Source organism: Stegodyphus dumicola, chromosome 11 (assembly GCF_044657685.1).
Source record: "Stegodyphus dumicola isolate Sdum_Otavi_A_Nest chromosome 11, ASM4465768v1".
NCBI classification, from domain to species: domain Eukaryota; kingdom Metazoa; phylum Arthropoda; class Arachnida; order Araneae; family Eresidae; genus Stegodyphus; species Stegodyphus dumicola.
The window spans coordinates 94,884,557-94,894,772 of NC_140778.1; the positions used below are offsets into that span (position 1 = coordinate 94,884,557).

General features: G+C 30.6%; 1 long non-coding RNA gene across 1 annotated transcript in view; it reads right to left on the reverse strand.

The window, feature by feature from the left end:
* Positions 1 to 7,596, reverse strand: part of LOC146994206 (uncharacterized) — a 12,292-nt gene extending 4,696 nt beyond the window's left edge. Inside the window, exon 1 of the long non-coding RNA XR_015043848.1 lies at positions 7,474 to 7,596. This is a non-coding gene — a long non-coding RNA (uncharacterized LOC146994206). The remainder of the gene's footprint in view (positions 1 to 7,473) is intronic.
* Positions 7,597 to 10,216: the final 2,620 nt, after the last annotated feature.

Here is a 10,216-nt window from a genome sequence, read left to right on the forward strand (position 1 = left end):
GTACATGGCTAAACAAGGGCAGATATACACTAGTAGTTATTTACATGCTTCTGTTCTTCCGATAGTACAGTAGGACAGTTCATTAATAAACTTTCTCAAACATTTCATTAAGTGTCAGCTCAGTTTCAATATCCTACTTCTCCATTTCTTTCGGCGCCGAAGAATCTGATACTTTTGAGAATTGTGTGTAATGAAAATAATTTTCATTCATTTTTGGAGTCGCTGAATTCTATGCAGTGCAACATATGAGCCAAACTCACTAATTTTTACTCACACTGCCATGTACTCATCACTGAATTCCAAAGCTGACTGATGAGAGACGAGATGTTTGTGTGGCGTTTGTAGACGTGGAAGGCGAAAGTCCGTAGATAAACAAAACTGGCTCGTGTCACAGGCTATTTCGAGGGTATTTCAAAGTCAAATTAGCCTCTTTTCTACGAAACATGTGAAACCACCTCTCTTTCATTTCACACCCCGCTTAAATCTCGCCAGCGATGCCAGTGTTTTCTGTATTTTGTTCATTTCCAGAAAGGATATCTTTTCGTGTTAAGAGAAACAAAATGCATGAAATTACATAGTACAGTCAAAAGTCGTTAATTCGGACACCCATAATCTGGAATGATCTATAATCCGAACCTCAAAGCTAAAAACTTTCTGCGCATGCGCCGCGTTGACACATGCGCATAGACGTTTACCCATGCGCGTAAGACCTTTTACGACTGCGCAAGCGCAGAATACGTTTTCGCGTGCGCGTTTTACATATAACGGACGGTATAAGCTAACACTATCTAATTATCTACTTCAGTTAATGGTGATGATTGCGTTGCACCTTAATCCTCGAATTGGATCCGGCTTATTATTTTTTGCAGACTGTAAGAGCAATTTTATAAAAGTAAACTTGAACTTTCGATGATGTCAAATAGAATTTCCGATTCTGGAGCTCCCACAGGATCGTACAAAACGAAAGTATGTTTCGATGTCCATCAAACAAAAAGTGGAATTGCTGCAAAAAATGGATAAAGACATGAAGAAGCTGACAGAGAGGTTAGTGAAAACGAAAAAATTTCGATTGACAAATTAGTCGGTATTCTCGGCACAGCAATTATAGGACTTGGAACTTTGTAACTGAACAAGAAATTATGTCTGTTTATAGAATTAAAGAGAAAGTATTATCACATAAAACGAAGCAACTTAAACAACTTGCATTGAAAGAAATGTTTAATGAAGTAAACAAATAAATATTAAGCTCCTTTTTTTTGTAAATTTTGATACCCTTTAGATCATAATTGTTCTTTATTTCATAAATTACGGTTTCATATTTTTAATTTTAGAATTTCTGCATGCCATCTTACGAGATTTAAACTGTTGATTTATAATCCGAAATCGCCGAAGTCCCGTCGAGTCCGGATTAACGACTTTTGACTGTAGTTTGTCGGGACCGATGCATTATTTCATGTTAACCGATATTTCGCGTTAAACGTATTCCACTGTATACAGATGTGTTTGGACTATGTATATACAAATAATTTTTTAAAAGGAAAATTTGTAATCCTTCCAAAAATTTTTGTGCATCATGCTGTTAAAATTGATCAATAAATATATAAAGAAAGAAATTTAGAACCAATTTTTCAGAAAGAATAAAAATTGAAATTCAAATTAACTTGGTAAAATCCTGTTTAGACTAGTAAAATCTTTTTAAATTGGAAGATATTTTTAATGATTTTACTTCCCCCCCCCATTTTCCTTTGCTACTGCTGTTTAATAAGAGGTTCTAGTAAAGTTTTGTGTTAAAATTATTTTGAACTTTCAAAAATTTTCCACTGCAGGATTTTAATTTTTCTACATTTTTAAGGGCATGTTTTCTTTCTTTTTTTTTTAGATTAGAAAAATATTTTTAAATCGGAAGATATTTTCAATGATTTTCCTTCGCTTTGAGGAGGACTACAATTTTTTGGTGAACTATTAAAATAAAAAATATATTGAAATGTTTCATCAGCTGATTCTGGATACAGAGAAGCAAGGATTTTGTTTTAGAAGGGGAAATGTAATTAAATTCGACATACCTCCTCTTGACGACATTATGTTAAAGTTGGTTGGATTCCTCACCTTTCTTGTTCTTTTATACTACTTTTTTGGTTTTTCTTGTGATGGTTTATTTTAACATTTTGACTGCCGTGGGGGCCACCGGTGACCTGCACTCGACTTGGCTACAGCGCCGTGGGTGCCACTGGCAACGTAACCAATAGTAAAATACATAATTAGAATAAATATTGATACTGATAAATTTTTAAATAGTACCATTGTTACTATAATGGTTTGAAGAAGAATAAATCATAGGAATTTAAATTATAAATCACAAAAATGGTCTACAATCTTTGGAGGTTGCTGGTGACCCCCAGCATGAAGCACGATTATATAGCATTATGTTCTGTATTTCGACATAATATATATCGCGCAATAAAAATTTCAAGTTGGCGTCATGCGCAAATCACGTAAAATGCACGCGGCAGTCAACGTGTTAATTTTTAAATTTTAAATTATCCTTGTTCCACATTTACAGGATTTTATGAAGATCATTTGAACTTCAATTTTTTAGCCTTTGTGAAAAGTTGTTTCTATAGATAAATTTCTTTATATACTATGTATAAGAACTCCTACACTCCTAGAAAAAACTAATTTATATATTTATTTATCCCAAATTTTCATTTTGAAACATTTTAGTACATGCTTTTCCTCAATATTTTAAAAGTTGATTTTTTGTTGAACTGAAATATGTAATATGGAAAAATTCTATCAAAAAACATAACTCAGAATCAAAACAGGAGATAAATAGAGATAATAATAATGTGGGATATTTGATTCTCTTTCCCTAATAGTCATTTGAAACATTTTAGCGTGTTTTTCCATTCTGCTGAAACAGTAAAACAGTAAAAATATAGAAAAATTCCGACAGACACATAATTTGGCTTAAACAAAACAGGCAAAAAAATGGGTTGGTGTCAGGAACTGATTGTTCTAAAACAGGGTTTCTTAAACTTTTTCAGTTGTGACCCTTTTTTATTATAGATTTTTTTCACGACCCCAAAATATTTATGAAAATTTTGTGGGACTCCATAAGCATTGCGAAAATCTGACACACGAGCAAGTGAAACTGTCAATTTTTTCACTTGTATTGTAAGATAGTATTGCAGTTTTAGGTCATATCTTTAATTTCTCATTTTAAGACATAGACCAATGTGAAAATTTTAATTAATTAACAGACGAAACGACACCGTCACTTGCAAAGCAAGTAAAGTGAACATTTATATTATAAACAGAATGCGTTGAAACATTTTTGTTTTTCTCTTTGTCTGTATTGTCTTATCTTTATCTATTTTCAGATACATTGTGTAAAAATATTGGGTAATTGTAAAATTATTATATTAAGTTTAAGAAATACCAAAACTACTAAAATTTTTTACGATCCTCTGCTGTAGATGGGGGTTGCGATCTACAGTTTAAGAAAGTCTGGTCTAAAATAACGTTACAATATTTGATTTTGTTGGAACATTGGATAACTGAGGCCACAGCCAGTGCAGTTATGGCAGGTGTGCAAATTTTGGAATTTACAGAAATATCAAGTAGCAAAATTTTTGGAATTTAGGAGTGGAAAAGGTTTTAGAATTTAGGACCCACAGAGATTGCATAGCATAACAAAATGTACCTGCTGAAGCTAGGACTCCAGTGCATGGTTATATTCTTATAAAGAGTGTATGCCTGAATACAAAGATGCATTTTGAGTCATCATCGCTAGGTCACTAGCCTACACAGCATTGTGCGATACATCATTCATGTAAATAAGAAATAAAATTGACTGAACTTTAGTTAAATAACCTAACTCATTCCTTGTAAGTATTATACAAGAGTATTGTAATTGTTTTTTCGAAAACAACCTCATTTTCGAAACAAGTCGCAGCCATTTCTTATCAGATTGTTTCTTTCAATACTGGCATACAACTAAATAGAATTTTTACAAGATAATTAAAATTTATGCCCCAAGACCATTCGCGGTAATTAAGACAATTAGACTGCAATCACACCACCCACCCGAAGGCAAAATCAAGTGTTAAATTCATCAATTCTAATGAGAATGCAGTAGCGAAGTAATGCCCTGCGGTTTTACATAATTTCTGAGTAAGCTATTTGTACGAATTGAAATAATTCTTGCATTTAAACTTGTATTCCAAATTAAGATTTAACTTGAAATTAATGTAGATAATTACTGAGAGAATTTGACTTTTGTAGCGTAGTTTACGTGAGATAAGATCACGTCGTGTCACGTGATATGAACCGGCGAATCAGGATGTTGAACCATGAAAACATAGTAAATTCTTAATGTCTTTTTACAAATTTATTATTTTTATTTATTGGCTTTTTACAAAATTTTAAAAGATATAAAAATGTTTATGTCTTCAAAATAAAAAATTCTTAGAACTAACGTCTGTTAACATTTGTTATTTGTATATTGTATGTTGTCGTCAACAAAGTCTGCTTGGCGAGATTTGCGCCAGTGAAACTGAAAAGTACCTCAGAAACTAAACATAAAGATTAAGTAAATAAATCTGAAGAATTTTTTTAAAGATTGAGCTGAGAGCATTTAAAATTAAAATGTGTTTTTGAAAAAATATACAACAGTTCCTGAGAAGGATTTACAGGCATCCTTAAAAGTTTCATATTTAATTGCAAAAAATTTAAAACCTCATACAATTGGAGAATCGCTCATTCTTCCTTCAGCAATTAAAGTGACATCATTTATGCATGCAGAAAAATATAGTAACGATTTAAAAACAATAGCATTAAAAAAAGATACTGTTTTTCACCAAATTTTTATCATATCAGACACTATAGAATACAAAATCCAGTCTTTACTATAAAACTTGATGAAACTACTGACAGTACTAAAATGTTTAAATTTATCGTTTATGTGAGATATGTTTTTGAAAACGACGCAGTAGAATATTTTTTATGTTGTAATATTTGGGAAGGAAAAGCAACTGGAGAGAAAATATTTGAAATTATTATCAGACATTTTGAAACAATCTTACCTAGACACACTGTGTCACAGTTTGTACTAATGTAAGCTTTTAAAACTAAGCCAATCTTTGGCAAGGAGAATTGAACAACAACAACAACAACAACAAAAAAAAAAAAAAAAAAAAAAAAAAAAAAAAAAAACCAGAAATATGCTTTTCCCCAATTTACTAAAGAAAATTATAGAGATTTCTTGTTTAAAACGACATATGATAAAATTGACAGAAATTGTTTTGAAAAATTTCCAAATAAGGAATTAGGTTGGATCTGTGACTCATTTTGCCTTTGGTATTTTCAATTCCAATGTATCTCTAAATGAAAAAGAACAATTAATTGATATTTTAAGTGACGGAATACTGTGTGTTAAGTCTCTAACTTGCCAAAAATTTTAGTTGATTGGAAACTAATATGCCAGTTTAAAAGGAATGAAAGTAAATTATTACGTTTCTTACATAAAATTGCACAGTAAACCTTTAGCTTCTATTTAAAACTTCTAAAATGCTTATGTTACATTTTTCTGTTATGTAAGCATTGAATATCTCACTGAAATAGAAATAATTTTGCTATTGAATTAACATGGAGAACTTTTTTTATTGAAATATTTTTTCTGTGACATTAGTTGCATCTACTACAAAATAAAGATCAAAATAAAGATTAAAGACCTGTTTTTAAAACATTTTGAATTCATTGTCATATTGATCTATGAAGCATTAGATTAGTGAGTTTTTATTACATTATTGACAAATATAGTTTTTAAGCAATCAAAAATTTTCAGCGGAGATATTATTTGTCAAATATGAATGTGTTTTCAAAGAGGAAATAAATAATAAGTGATAAAAAGAAAATTCAGTTAGAACATTCACATCTCTAACAAAGTAATTTGCTTTGATTTAATCTTTATAATACGATATATTTTAAAATGATAAGGCAAAATCCAATGTGAAAGGTTATGCGAAGATTACGATAGTACCTAGAGTATTCAGCATTTCGTATAATCCTATAACCAGATAATAATAATAATAATAATATTAAAATAAATTTTATCTGAATGAAGTTTTCTTATTACAGAAACAGTAAAATTATGCAATTACATAAACGAATACACTTTCAGACAATATATTTAATACTGTTTACAAGTGCAAGCCAAAGTTGTGTTTATGTTACTTCTCGCCCTTCAGCGCATGCTCAAGAATTACCATCCAGGTGAAACTAGTCGATTTGTCCATGACGTCAAAAATTCGAAAAGTGGGGTAGGGTTTGGAAATACGCGTCATGGCGACTACACTAAGTCTGTTAATCAAAGCTCAAATGTATGCCTGTCTCGTGTAATTTTAAAGAAATATTTGAAGGAAAGATAGGTTAAATTACATAATAATTATACATACTTTGCCTGTGTGTTTACAGTCAGACATAATATTCAACAACTAATATGCTTGAAAATGCCCAAGTGGGATTTGAATGGCTTCAATAACATATACTGGAAAATTAAATGAAAGTATTATAAAAATATTGCGCCGATTTGGATGGCTTAAATAATAGTTGTGTAATAAAAGAACATTTTAGGTTTGATATTAACTAATTAATTTTTTTTTTTTTTTTTATCTCTTTGACCTTTAAAATGAACAGGTAATGTTTCTAGTTGATATTATGTGAAAACCTGAAAAGCAAACAAAAACTACACTAAATCTAAAAATATTGCCAAAGTTCACACATCTGCAAGAAACTAATAAGGTCAACAATGCCTGATTAACTGAATTTGTTGGCAGATGATCATTCAAATCTGAATATAGAAGACATGTAAACAGTATAAAATCATATCAAATTTATATCAGTGTACGATTCATCATATGTGTGAATGAGTGCGTACTATAAATTAAGTACAAGTCTTACTCTGAACTATTTAGTATGCTTATACACTAATTTTTGCATTTTCTTAATTCATATTTTTAATTATCATTATTACAAAATTAAATAATATCTGTTATAATTGTAACTGAAACAATTGTATTTGAAATTTCACCTCTTTCATAATAACCACAATTGCCTAGTACATATTCATTAGCAAAACATACAATTAAGTGCTTCACAGTATTATTAACAGTAAGGATGCTATCACACATCAGTTTGTTTCGGAAGAATAACTGTTTGGCACAATTTTTCTGCTTTGTCACAACAGTCAATTATCATAGATCACTTTGGGGTTAACATGGGAAACTGGTTCCCCATTACAAACAAGCTGATAGTTGATTGATTGAAAACGAACAATTTGCAATTTTTTTAGAAAGGAAGGAAAACGTTGCATGTATTTCTTTCAATAGTAAACCAGGCAGAAAAATTGTCCGAAACAAGTTGTTCATGTGAAACAAATACCGTGTGATAAGGGTCTCAGACATCATTACTTACATCTAACATTTCACTTCCAGAAACAAGGGTCAAAATTTTTCAGCTGCCATTCACTGTGCCAATGCCTGAAATTAAAAAAATCATTTTATAAAAATCTTTAAAAGGATGATTCAAGTATTGAAAAATCGTAGATCATAACTTGGTCATACACACAAAATATATTATTTTTTATACCAATAAAATAATATGTTGTTCAGTGCTGAATGAATTATTTAACAATAGGAGAGGGTCAATGGTTGTGAAATCACATCATAATAATAAGAGAATTTATAAAAAATGAAATAAGGGGTTTTATTTAAATTTTATTATTCAGTTAAGAATAATTATCCTACTAACTTTAATTCATATATTCAACTCTGAAACACACTTTCTACAACTTATCTTTGGCTACTATAGTCTGTGTAGTCAGCTTGACAGATACAGTCAGCAAATGATGATTGACAGTCATAATTGTTATCTTGTCGTCCTGGTACATGTGCAGTACACGTACATGTTTTCCTACAACTTGCATTATTGCATACATACTTTTTCACAGCAGAAATATACAATTTTATGAAGAACTAATTTGCAATAATATATAGCATACAGGAAAACAATCCAAGCATACTTTATATCAAAGTGCAATTTTATGTAATCATTGATGAAAATTACATACATCAAAATATACTTTATTGTTGACTTTACTATTACTATAGGATTATTAAAAATCATCATCAATTCCTACATGCTGTACAATCATCTGCCTTTTAAAAATAGAACTTGTTACATTTAATATTTCAACAGGTTTTTCCATTCAATAGATATTTGATAATATAAGGAGTTAAGTAAATTTGAGCTAATTATATTTTATTTTTACCAATTCTTTACAATTATACCACAATTCATTACATTATTTTATATTAACTTCAACCAAAACATTTCAGTACATTTTGAGATAAAAGACTCAAGTACCTTGCATCAGTTTTAGCTGTAATAAAATTACGCTAATAACTTTCTTCTTGAAGTTTCTCGAAAATGATGTTTCTTTTCGAAAAAATTAAAACAGTAAGCAAACAAATTTCTTAAAACATCTTTCTTAATGCTACATTATACAGAAATTTAGGAAATGTTAAAAAATGTTAATGAACTGTATATGTGTTAAAATACAATATATCACATATTGCACATATAACATATCAAATTTACTGAAATGGGAAAATATATACATACCTGAAAGCAATCTCGCAATAGCATTTGGTTTGAAGCTCGCGCTATCCACTGGAGCATCTGCATTTACGCTACTTCCTTTACCCATTCTGTGCACTCTTCAATCGAATTTAAACTTGATCGTATCGTTCAACTTTCCAGTTGTTGGAGCAGTACAGGAAAAAAATCTAATTTTACACAGTAATTACTTTACATTGCACATATACTCTACGAAGACTTAAACGGCGGATTTGTTTACAATTAGATGGCGGTACATCTACCACATACCGTATTTATCCTCTTTTCAAATCGCGCCAACATAATAATTACGCCAAATTTGTTTCTGGGCATGCGTAGTATGCGACATTCGTTTAACACTGTTCAACTCAATGTGCGGTTTGCCATTACGCGCCACCCGCGTTAGCTCCTTTCATCCGGACTATTTCATTTTACTGTTGTTATCAAGAATCAAGGAAATGTATTGCACCTTTTATTATTCTTTTCAAAATTTTATGAATGATGACTGCACTATTAAAATTGAATTCTGGCACTCTTTAGACACGAAATTTAATTAACAAGACCTTCTATAAGTTTTTACCTTTTTCTCATGCGGAAGGCATTATCTGAAAAGCTGTTATTTTTTTTTTAAATTTGGGCTACAAAATGTTCCCTTATTAAATGAACCAATCTTTTGTTGTAATTATTTTTCTCTCTGATGATATGGAGTTAAAGGCTTAGCCTAGCACACTCTGTAAATTAACTTGCTTGATCCTACCGTTTCGCACCGAGGCTGTGTCTACCCGTACGACGTCGGACGTTTAGCTGAAACATGGTAAAAATGCTAAACGTACGACTACTTGCGCAGAGACACTTTCGTGATTTCTGCGCATTCCGACCAGTCGTAAAGAGATGTTTGTTTACATTTGTGTTGATTATCGGAAGGGTGAATTGCTTTTCCGTGTAGTGCTAGAATGTCAAGAAAAAGTTATTTTTTATTTCGTTTGATGACTAATTTCTATCATTCTTTGATAGATATCTAAAACATTATATAAAATAAAGAACTTTGAATATATCTGAATATTATTCTTGTTTTAAATTGCTAATGTTTGATCATTTTATACTGAGTGCGGAGTTTGCACAAATAATCCAAATTTCTTGAAATTCTTATCAACAGATTTAAATAAATCACGCATGCAAACAGTAAAATCACATTCTTGTGAAACGAAATTGAAAAATCGTCTTAAAACCTTGTGTAACTTTTCTGTCATGCGTAGCTAAATATTTCTATAAAATTGCATACAGAAGCATTTATATATACATAAAGAGTGTGTTCAGGAGATTAATTCAGAAAGGTATGTACGGATGTAGGTGTTCATGTAGCATATGTATGTGTGTGTACATACGTTTGTGTGTGTGTGCACAGATATACATGCATACATACATTTTTGAGTCTGGTCTCGAAAAAAAGTCTTGCTGAAAAAGAATGTAAACAAACCACCCAGCTCCTTAAAAAAAAAAAAAAAAAAAAAAAAAAAGTTTAGAAATTTTTTATCATAAT